We start from the raw sequence: 12,799 nt of genomic DNA, 5'->3' as shown, positions 1-12,799 counted from the left end.
TAGAATTGTTCATTATTAAAGAGAAGACACCACCAGTTACATCGAACTGTCTTAGATCCAGGCACCGCTGAGTATATTCAAGCACTTCTGGCGCCTCAATTGGTTAGTGATTCGTACATCCATCGGGTAAAAAAATATGGGCTGTTTATATGCAAATGTGTCTTACTCATCTTAGTTTTAGATAAAGTGCGGAAATGGAAGTGGAATAAAAAAATAATAATAATGATAATATACAAAAACTACCGAAAATTAAGAATACATTTTTGGCTATAACTTTTTTTTGGCATTGTTTTTTTTTTTTTACTTTCTTAGTAAAAGTTACTCTAAATTAAGTGGAGTATTTAATTACATAGGTCTCGTTCGTGGTGGACATTTGGACCAAACTTCATACATTCTTGCCCAATCTCCTTTGAATGAATATTTTTAGTATTGTTGTATTTTAGTTCGTTATGAGTGGAAACTTGTTATTGGCCCTCTTCCACATTATTACCCTAAACTAAACGATGTATGTAGCTGTAAGTTTCCTTAAAATTAATAAAATAAAAATAAATAAAATTGCCAACTTAAACAATGTTTCATATCTAGCTAGACCGACCCCTTGAATAACAAAGCACTGTTTTTGTTTAGGTATTTTAGGAATGTAAATTGATAAAAAACTTGTAGGATACTTGTCAACCTACCCGAATCTTCAAAACCTTACCAATCGAACATTAACTTTCCACTATTGTAATAAGAATTGAGTTCTGTATAAGATTCAGCCTGTAAGTCTAACACCAGTCTAACCAAGGGGTTTTGGGTTGCCCGGGTAACTGGGTTGAGGGGGTCAGATAGGGCAGTCGCTCCTTGTAAAGCACTGTTACTCAGCTACATCCTGTTAGATTGGAAGCCGACCCCAATATAATTGGGAAAAAGGCTCGGAGGATGATGATAAGATTCAGCTACAATACCATAAATATGCATATAAGTAATTCTTACGTACATTCCTATTAATACCAGATCAATTTCGTCATAGTAATTATTAAAAGGAACCTATTAAACGGGTGTCGATAGCAATCAAAGGCCTTTGACAGATCGCTTTGTTTTCAGAGTGCGTTCCAATTTCACACACAATTTGCGCGCACATTAATTAGGTTTCGGTACAGGCCTTTCGATAAATTAGCCCATAAATTCAAGGTACCCTTGATAGTTATTTGTTTTCGGAAGTAAGAGATTGGTAGGAGGACCTAATATTGTTGGGTAAAGGCTAAGACGTAAAAAGTCTAAGAAATAACTTTGAAGGTTGCTCATCCATTTTTAGATTAATACACTACACAAGTTCTTAATTACTTACTAATATTAAAAATGCAAAAAAAAACTCTATCTGTATGGGAAGAGGCCATGTGAATTAAAAGGCTGATGATGATGATGATGACGATTTTGGCCTATTACACATCTATAAGGCCTAAGTTTACCGACATCATAAACGTCAGTTTCCTTAAAACAACTGGTTATTTTGCATTTTTACGTACAATCAAAGTTACAAGAGTAGTTCTAAGAAAAACGAACGTTTGCGTTGTCGGTGAATTAGGGCCTAAGTCTACTATCGATCAGTGACGTAACATTCGTTCCAACACAATAATCATTCAATCAGAAAAGAACTAAAAGCCGGTCTTAAGTCGTTCACTCATATTTATGTTCATTCATTCCCGACAAGGTGATCAATAGTTCGGCCCATTTGTCATCCCGATTCTATGATAAATGGCCTACCAGAATGTTATTTTTATATATCTTTACTTATCTACTTAGTTAGATTCAATTGTTGTACTTGTTATTCGGTTTTCTTTTCAGTGTTAAAATATTTTCAAAAGTGTGTTTTTGTACCTGAGTGTGAAAAAGAAGAGTTATGTTTTTTTGTTGTTTTTTTATCAAAAGTCTTGGTTGATTGTGTGTCTAATTATGTCAGTAAAATATACATAATAAATGTCACTGCGTCCTTATAATACTGAATTTAAAAATGTGTTTTTTTTATTAATAAAATCATAATATTCATACAAATAACAATACAGGTATCTAAGAGGTATTTTTTTAATCTTCTGAATCCATGTTTATTTATTATTTCTCTCACGTTTTCAATTTCATTTACTTAAGTAAAATTGCCTACCTGTCTGGCTTAGCTTTTATCTCATTCATGATCTCTTACTTAAAGCTGCGAAGCTCATCACAACGTAATAACTTAAGAAATAATAATAAACGAGAACTTATGTTTAGTTAAACAAGCAAGAGTGTAAGTTATTTTGTATCCTTAATTACTTGCTTAATGGAAACTTCTACAGTTAAAACATTTAACACACTTTAAAAAACCCCTTACACTTTTTATTTATTAGCCTAATCTTTTTTAATAATATTTTGTATGAAAATGTACCATTATTACTTAAAATAGTTGATCTCTGTACTTATTGCATTTATTTTAAAAAAACTTAATATCATTAAAAAATAAGTTACAAAATAAAAATAATAATTAAAAATGTATACACATTTAATTTCAAAAGGACAATATAAAGATTTTCTATGCAATATTTTAATTTAGGATAAAATAGCAACGTACGTATTTCATAAGTCAAAATACATAGTTTCTACAATTATTATTTCCAATGTTAATAAAAAATATTAAACACAAAAATAATAACAATGTTTAAACTGTAAAAAAAGTGTTTGTAATATAGTAAAAAATAGTCATAAAATCAAAATAGGCCATAGATTAAAAACGATATGTCTAAAAGGAACGAATTATAGAAAGGACAGTAGGTTGAATACTGCCTAATTTGGCTGCCAATCGCGAATCGAAATATTGGTATTGTATGCATGTATGTTTATATGTATAAGAGAATGTTATAATATATTTTATTACAATGTAATAATAAGTAAATCAATGTTGTTTCCACTAGGTGGGATTTGCTTAGATAAAATTATTACACCAGTTTCAATTGTTATAAAAAACCCTGTCTTACATATATTTGGTAGTATTTTTAATCTTTACTTACGTTTTCTTTTCATATGGCAAAATAACATTTCAAAGAAAGATTTTGTTCTTTTTCTTACAAAAAGCTTCTTTACTTATGAAATATTATGTTTGTGTCGATACAGTAAAATGTTCAAATTAATTTGACTGTAATTGACATACACAATAGCTAACATTTAAAGTTACCTACCTATTCCTTACAACTAACAACATATTGATCTCACTGCTGACTGTAACAACGTTGTAACCGGTATTATTATACGATAATAACAAGATTGGAATAACGAGGGATGATTATCAATAGCGGTTAGACACACAAACATAAGGTGTAAGCAAACGATGTAAGGAAACTAAAATCATAATATTGTTGTCAATCAAAGTTTGGTGTAGGTAGGTATGTAATTATCGTGATATGGGACCTCAAACTCAAAAAATGTTTCAAATAGGTCTATAAAACCTCTTTCGAAAAGCGTCGAGCCAGTTCTATGGGACTCGATTCTAAGAGTTGTGTCTCATGGAGAAGAACTGGCAAAAAAATCTATACGTTTAAAACTATGTGTTTAGGTACAAAGTTTCCTTACATTACAAATTAACCGTGAAATTATGCAAATGAAACTAATATGATGTATTAATATGTGCAGTTTTGTATTGTTTTTAATGGAAGACAATAAATTGGTAGTGATCGTTTTTTTACCGTCAAAATTGTATTAAAAGAATAATTTTGTATTATACTTGCCTCGGAAGTTTTTTTTAATAATTGTAATATGAAATGTGTACAGGTCGATATATTTTTTGTTTTAGTCAAACTAAATGTGCCAAAAAGGCTACTGTATAAATTAATAGATTAATTGTATGACAAAACCGATTATTTTGATTGCGAAAAGACAAATATACATACAAAAACACGGCGTTCATATTATACCAAATTGTTATTCTACTCTGTGAGGACAAAACTTTGTCTTTTCGCATTCACAATATAACTAAATGAGTTAAATAAGATGAATGTAATAATATTGTATTCTCTTAACGCCTTGATTGTGTGCGAAGTTGAAAATACATGTATTATATTTAAAATCATTTGTTTTATTTGAAGAAAAATCTTCCAATTGAGTAGTATCAATTAAATGACAAATATCAAAGTATATTTTTGTCTTCTTTCATGCCAATGTGATTTAGTTTTAAATGATATTTACACTTATAATGCAAAGCATGAGAAAGAAGAGCTAAGTATGTTCTTTTATCCATATGGGAAATAGATCCCTCCGGATACGAGTGAAACCGTGGAGACCTGCTAAACGGTCGACATTATTTTCGTGGGTAAAGAACCTAACTTTTAGTAGCATATTTTAGTATGAAAAACATATCCCTTCTAGGCTAATGACATATTTTTTTACAGTAACTAGTTCCTTTCACTGTCTATACGTACATATAAACTAAAAAAACCAAAATATAAACTAAAAGTCGTGGTGGCCGTGGTGGTAAAGGACCAACCTCTCAAGTATGAGGGCGCGGGTTCGATCCCAGGTCAGGCAAGTACCAATGCAACTTTTCTAAGTTTGTATGTACTTTCTAAGTATATCTTAGACACCACTGACTGTGTTTCGGATGGCACGTTAAACTGTAGGTCCCGGCTGTCATTGAACATCCTTGGCAGTCGTTACGGGTAGTCAGAAGCCAGTAAGTCTGACACCAGTCTAATCAAGGGGTATCGGGTTGCCCGGGTAACTGGGTTGAGGAGGTCAGATAGGCAGTCGCTTCTTGTAAAGCACTGGTGCTCAGCTGAATCAGGTTAGACTGGAAGCCGACCCCAACATGATTGGGAAAAAGGCTCGGAGGATGATGACGTACATATAAACTAAGCATGAACTTACATTTTGAACTCCAGAACTCATAAATAACGCCATTAAAATCAAGTCCAAAAATATCAAAAAAATGCAGTTTTTAATTAAAATATAATTTGCATAATTTTAGTGAACGTTTTTAATGTGGATGCATTAAAATCACAATTTAACGACTATGGAACGATCCTATATTGCAATTAAGATTAACAATAAAAAGGATTGTATGCCGATATTAATTATTAATTTATAATAATATGCGGGAGTATAAGAGGACTGATAAAGAATATTATTTAATTGGTAAAAAGGTAGTACCTACTCTTTGTACTTAATAAATGAGCATTGTTGTCACAAATCATGTTTTTTTCTGAAAGAAGGCAAGAAAATAAAAAATCTCATATTCTGGCAGGAAACTGAAGACTGAAGAAGAACACGGCTTTAAATAAAAGATTATATCTATCTCTCATGTAGGTATTGTATTTCTAAATCCACTCATCTTAAAAATGCTAACTTTGACAAGAGCGTGACAAAAGTGCGAGTATTTAATAAAGACCTGTAAAATTGAAGGTTCGAGCAAAGGAACAAAGACATACTTAGAGCTAAATAGACGCAGAACATTTTACCGTAGTTTTCTCGAAAACAGTTTATCTAATTTTAATAAAATAATACGGCCTTACACTGCACTACAATATAAAGGTGAGAACTAAAATACCACATTTAAAAATATCACTATACAAAATATGTATAACAGTGGCTGTGAAAAACCACGCTAAAGTTTACTAGTCCCCATACAGTAACATACTACGATAGTAGATAGATAAGTATAAATATCTATATGTATACAAAAAGCCCTTTGCATAATATTATGAAAACGACCAACAAAATGTCATGTAAGCCATTCATTCTGGCATTCTAGTGCAGTTAGAAGTAAATCGCTTGGTATTATGAGTGACACCTTCAATAAGGGTAGACCATGGAGTAAGGAAAGATGAACAGAGATGCTATAACGCAGGTAGGTCAGGCGCCTTTTTCTAGGTCAAATACGTACCTACTATGACTAAAACGATAAGTTACGAGTGAACTATCAGGGGCCCGATTCTCCTAATTTTACTTAAGCGACATACGATTCACATTCGACTAAGATCCAATCCCGACTCAATTACGATTGAAGCGTCTGTAGCATTCCGCTATTTTGTCTTTGATATACCTAAACGTTTTTATCCTTTTCTGGCATTCAATAATTAATAATTTTGTCTGCAAATGATTTACGATTGTGATATGATTGTAGAGCAAACTACCGTATAGACCAAAATCGCCAAAATAGTAGACCAATCGCAAACCAATCGAATGTCGTTGGAATACGATTGGTCTTATATTAGTAGCAGAATGCCCGAATTGGTTAAAACTGCTATTGCGATCGTATTGCCATTAAATTTCTATTCGATTTTGACATTATTAACTCAGGAGAATCGGGCCCCTGAGTGGCTCTACGTACGATTTTCGAAGCGCATAAAAGTGGAGTGCGGAGGAAGGAAAGACAGCGAAGATGGCATAAGGAAGGTAGGTCAGGCGCCTTCTTGTAGGTCAAGCAATGAATGAATGTAGGCGTGCTCAGTTACTAGAACTAACGAGACATTCGGTACCTTGTCAAATCAAACCAATCTTTCGAATTGTTCTTGATTGATTGGTAATTTTATTTTGAAAATAATAGGGTTCCAAAGAAAGCGTATAAGGGCGGAGACAGTATCATTTCTCGTCCCCCGAACACCCGCATTTTGGCGTGCTACTTTCTTAGAAGATTTTCCGTTATGACATCTCCGCTAGTCATTTTGTTCTCCATGGGCTAGACGCTCACTAGTTGTTTAGGCAGATTCATGGTAATAACGTCTGGGGTTAATGTGTAGTATTTCAGTTAAAAATATATGTTTTTATTGTTTTCAACCCTTTGTGAAAGGAGATCTAGTTATTTTTGGGTACCTACTCTTTATGTACTGAATGACATGTGGTGTCGTGAATATGTCGTGGATCGATATAAAAATCAATTTTCTGAGGAGCAAATATTCGTATTTTCATATATGAGGAAAATACATTGGTATGACAATAATAATCTATACTAATGCTTGTTTGTTACCTAAGAGTACCCGTTGAGTTTGTACCCGCATACCTACTGCAAATTTTTAGTTAGGCGATAGTTTGTTTGGGCTCATAAATCAGTATGTAGATTATTCCTTGTAAGAATATTACACAGATCAGGTACCTATTTAACCGATATCAGACCGAATGAAAACTTTGACTGGAATCAAGATTTTCTCATGAAAAACATTAAATTTGCCCAAAGGAGAACTGTCGGCTGGCTGTTTAGTCTGTAGTGTGCGAATATGGCAAAGGTTCCAAAACTACTAAAAAAAAAAAACGCAAAAAATTACACTTAGCTATTGGGAAGCTACGCTATACCCGAGTGACATATGCTATATTTTTTCCGGGTTCGGAAAGTAGTCAGTTTGATTATAACTCAGATTTTAGTGATCGTGATGACGTAAGAACATTTAAGAAGTAACTTAATGAAGTACATATATTCATACAAAGTTTATGCGTTCCATTAAATATGTATATTCTTCATGTAGATTGAAGATACCAAAAACAGCTTTAATTTGCTCTGATTTAGCGAACTCATTTACCATTTCGGTTTTATAATCGTTAATTAATATAAATATAATATTTTTAAACGGTTCGTTTAAAATGAAGAGCTTATACATGTTGTTGTTTTTTTAAAGAGGGGCTAAAAGCTTTGTTATTAAAAATGTTTATGTATGTGACCGAGCAATAGCAAAAGCCAAATTGTCCTACATGCTTTACTATTTGGAATATATTCCAAAATTGCCATTTTTAGTGGGCCTCACACGGGACATTGTAATTTGAACCTTCATATTTGCAAAAATAAGTAAAGAGAAGAAAAAACTGTTCACGGAGGCATAAGTGGGTATTTTTTTGTTAAAAACCTTTTATTTACTTTTTCTGCAGCAAACTCAAATGTTTTCTTTTTAACAACAGCCTGTATATAAAAAGTTTTTAATAAAGTAATTTTAACAAAGTAGCTGATGCGATAGTATCTTAATATGCACTTTAAGAGCCAAAGAATTTGAAGTACTAAACCAGTTTGCAGTTATATTTTTGGCAAACTAAATTCACTTCATGGGTGGGTGGAATTTAAGTTTGATATCAGCAATAACTTCTATGCTAATACATATTTATAAAGTAGAAGGGTTTGTTTGTTTGAATATCGTTCCAAACCTGAAATATTTAAAAGTAAATGTAGAAAGTAATCTGAAAATGTGAAAATTCAGGCAAAAAGAGCCGAAAGAAGGATCCACCATAGAGGCGATGACGTAAGTATATAAAACTCATTGTAAGTACATATATTGTGCCTTTAAAAATGTAAGAGTTGAAGTCTAAAATTCTACCCATTGACAGACAAATATTCAACAAATGAAAATGTTCCCAAAACAAAAGACAGCCGCGCACACTACCCAAAAAAAATAAGCCACAGCAACCGAACACCCAGATCTTCAATTGCCAGATTACCATGCCTCTATCGTATCGTGTAAGTCTAGCCTTAGGATCCTTCTTAGTCACACAAAGTAGGCTATGTTAACATGAAATCATCACAACCCATAGAACGTTCCAACTAAGTGAATACCAAGCATTGTCTCCACCTTTATTTGTGCAATTAATTAAGTAAAACAATGATGTCGAGATAGGAGCATGGTAAGCACCGTTTGTCACCTGTGACAATGACAAATGTGGCTCGTGGCTAAGGGGCTGGTTTACTAAGAGGAGCGGAAAGTACGCATTTCTGGCTTAGTTTAGCTTTGCATAGGGATACTTGAGTTTAGACAGATGCTGTAATGCTTACTTGTATTGTAAATGCGAAATTAATTCAGTAAGTTTGTTGCATGTTTGTGGTAGAACGACTTTCGGCTTTGAGATAACTTATATATGATTCACATAAATGGGTGTGGAGATAAGTTTGGAAGCAGGTGAAAAAGTAAAAACACCACCACCCTCAGAAGACCCTCTTATTAGGACCTATACTTAGCTGTCTAACGGCCAGTTTCTTCATCAAAAGTTAAAGTTAAAGTTATGGCTACAGTAATGTCTAAAGTAAAAGTAACGGTTAAATTAAATTTTTCTATTAGTTTTGCTGTCACTTTAGCCTTGAAAAAACGAATTTGACCGTTACTTTTACTTTAGACATTACTTTAACTTTAACTTTTGATGAAGAAACTGGCCGTAAGTGACAACTAATGTTATGAAGAGGAAACAATATTTCTAAAGATTCCGACACCATTGAACAGATTTGAAAAATCGTCTTCTTGTATTCGCATTATTATATTGTGTAGCTACAATATAATAATGTGTAGCTACAATATAATAATGCGAATATAAGAAGATCTATATTAATTTCCAATTTATTTGAGCAATTGTTACTAAAAGCCGGCATTGTGCTGAAACTATGGAAATAATTAACTTGATTCCTGTACAGTGCCGTATAAATTAAGTAGTTTTGTGTTCTGCATTCTGAGCCTGATTAATTACAATACTCTACTGAGAATTGCACTAAATAAGTCAGGCGTTTTCATGTCCTTATTTATTGTGAAAATTATTTCTCCTATTTTCCTATCTTTCTCATTTTCCTATCAATAGGAATAGATACGCCTGAGATAAATTGGCCATGTACCTATGGAGCGTGAAGTACATAGTCTATATGGGACCCGGCTAAAACCACTGGCAGAAGTTAGTTTAAAATAAATCAAGATTTGGTAGACATTTTAAAGTACGTTTCAGAGGCAAGCTGTAATCTTGTCCTATACCTACTGATCATAATGTAGTACCCCAAGACAGAATTAAAGAGCTGACTGTCTAGCAGTTTGATTTTTTGACTTTTAATTATTTTTTTTTACTTACTCAAAAACATGTACCTACCTAAATAGGTCTCCAGCCGAAAAGAGCCCAAAAAAGGGAATGATTTCAAAGACATTCAGAAAATGGAAGCAGATGTAGGTACGTAAGTATGTTAATTTATCTCACCTTCCTCGATTTGCTTCGTAAGGGATATCAAATGAATCTGGTACAAAAACGCTGTCTTCTAATAAAGGCATGAAATTCAAAACCAATTCTTGATAGTACCTTGATAGGATCAACCTAATATCCAATTGGTCTAAAGGTCCCTAGAAAACTTTTTTTGCCTTTTCATTAGGTACTACGAACTGGATTTAGTTTAAAAAAAGTTATGTGTTCGATTCAGGCAAATGATTATTTTGGTATAAACAAACCACCTTCTAGAGGAATGGTGATAAATATTAAAATCAGCAGTTTTTTCGCGGTTTGATGATGTTCTATGTACAAGATTTGAATGAGTTACGGCCAGTTTCTTCATCAAAAGTTAAAGTTAAAGTTATGGCTACAGTAATGTCTAAAGTAAAAGTAACGGTTAAATTCAATTTTTCTATTAGTTTTGCTGTCACTTTAGCCTTGAAAAAACGAATTTGACCGTTACTTTTACTTTAGACATTACTTTAACTTTAACTTTTGATGAAGAAACTGGCCGTTAGACGATCCCCTAAGTTAGGGGACCGTATGTATAACTCACTCATTTGAAGAAGTAAGCTCGCAGCAAATGTAGCAGTGCAAAAATTAAAATGGTTTGTGCCTTTTAAAACAACGCTTCGTATAACTGACATATTAAACATCAGCTAGCATCCATCAGCGGTTTCGTTCGCTTTGCAAGGAAAAAACTTTGTGCAGTCGGATAAAAAGTGAGTTAGCCTATTTCCTTCCCCGATTCGCTTCGCTATACAACATAAAGTTTCAAATTGAAAGGTATAGTGGTTGCTGAGATTTGCGCGTTCAAGCATACAAACAAACAACTCTAGTTTTGTACAATTAGAACACATATACCCTAGAACAATATGACCTGAATGAAAGGCTGAAGTACCTACTATTAGCAAACAGACAATATCTTTGAGTGACAACGTTTGACAATGAGCTATGGAACATAGCGCCAACATATTGTTGTAACAGTTGATAACGTCAATCAATCAAATGTCAAACTGTTATGGAAATGGGGCAAGCATATTCTAGACTCTAGACCTGTTAAGTACTGTTACAGCCTTTTTATCGTCCCACTGCTGGGCACAGGCCTCCTCATCACAAGGAGAAGGATTGAGCTTTAATCACCACGCTTGCTCAATGCGGGTTGGTGATTTCAGACTATAGTCCAGGTTTCCTCAAGATGTTTTCCTTCACCTTTTTATCAGCCATTGGTGTTCAAGATATACTTAGAAAGTACTTACAAACTTAGAAAAGTTGCATTGGTACTTGCCTGACCTGGAATCGAACCCACACCCACATCTCGAGAGGTTGGTTCTTTACCCACTAGGCCACCACGACTCTAGACCTATCTCTAGAAATATAGATTTTACTTAGGTACTAGGTACTTGGCCATCCAACGAGGTAATGCTGCCAGCCTCTTGGATACGCTCCCAGTTGACAGCGATGGGGATGAATTTTTTGACGCGTTTTAGAAGTGTTTTTTTTTTTATTGTTTTACTAGGATAGTTTTTTTTTGTGTTGTAAATATCTATGTAAATAAAGAAATGGTACTAGAATAGATAGTGGTTAATAACTAACAAGGTAATATTTGTATGTACGGTTAAATAAGGTACTTAAATATTAGGTCCCTAGTAATCTAGATTTTACTTTACTAGAATAAATTGGTCATGGAGAAATATAAACGGCAATATTATATATTTACGAGCGTCGTTCAACCCTGTAAATTCTATAATATACATTTTGTAAACTATATGGCATAGAAAAATAATAATAAATAATCTAACTCTTTTCACTCAGTTTACTCCAATTTTTTGCAACATAATGTATGAGAAAACAAAGCATTGTTTTTCAAACGCACCATTGTAAAACAAGCTACAATTTTACGATGACTGTATTTCATGGAACCGCAAAAAAACGGTTCAACAAAACAGTTTTCCCTCCACACAATTTGGAAGCATAAAATATTGCACTAAAACTCAGTGTACACTAATAGTAACCGCACACCGCAAACTTTTAGTGGGCCGATAGTTTGCTTGGGGTCATAAATCAGTAGGAAGATGAATGGTAGTGCGCACGTTACAAATATCAGGTATTTAGCCGGTATCAGACCGACTAGCAACTGAAGACTTTGATTGGGGTCAAGATTTTCTTCAAAACAAGGTCGGCCGACTATTTCGTCTGAAGTGTGCAGTGTACACTAAAAGTACCGATTTATTTGGAATAACAAACAAGAGCCATTCATTTAGTACTTTTGAAAATGTGCTGAAATAAAATGAGAATGTCCGTTGGGCATTTTGTTTGCTCTCGGTTTTTCTCGCAGTGCTTACGTCACAGGGTAGCCGTAGATGCGTAAAACAATGCTTAAATGGACAGTGTTGTGACGGAATGATATCGACTATCGATTTTTGAGTTACAAGCTTTTATAAAGTGTTTTTTTTCGGCCTGTGGTTTTACCCGCTTAGAGAGGGAACTAATTCTCGTACCCGGATAAAAGGTAAACTATAGGTATTTTATTCTGATATTTGCTGCCATGTTTTATCACAATTTGTATAGCCGTGGAACCTGCCGTGCACCTTTCTATAAGAATGTAATAAATATTTATTTTTGCTACTGTTACTAAGGCCTAGTTTTCGATTAGATTGATACCACTCAATAATATTGGTGTCTACATTTTTTTTTGTGAACATTATTGAATAATTCACGAAAAGAAAATTACTTGGGAAATCACCATATAAATATACCGTATGATCGATAACTCTTTGATCGCTTGAGTGCCTTGTAACATGAAATAGGAAATAATACTTAAAACGATGAATGAGGCAAATAAAAGCAACACTGAACTCAAATTAAA

This window comes from Helicoverpa zea, chromosome 23 (genome assembly GCF_022581195.2).
Source record: "Helicoverpa zea isolate HzStark_Cry1AcR chromosome 23, ilHelZeax1.1, whole genome shotgun sequence".
Lineage (NCBI taxonomy): Eukaryota > Metazoa > Arthropoda > Insecta > Lepidoptera > Noctuidae > Helicoverpa > Helicoverpa zea.
This window is presented reverse-complemented; position numbering follows the sequence as displayed.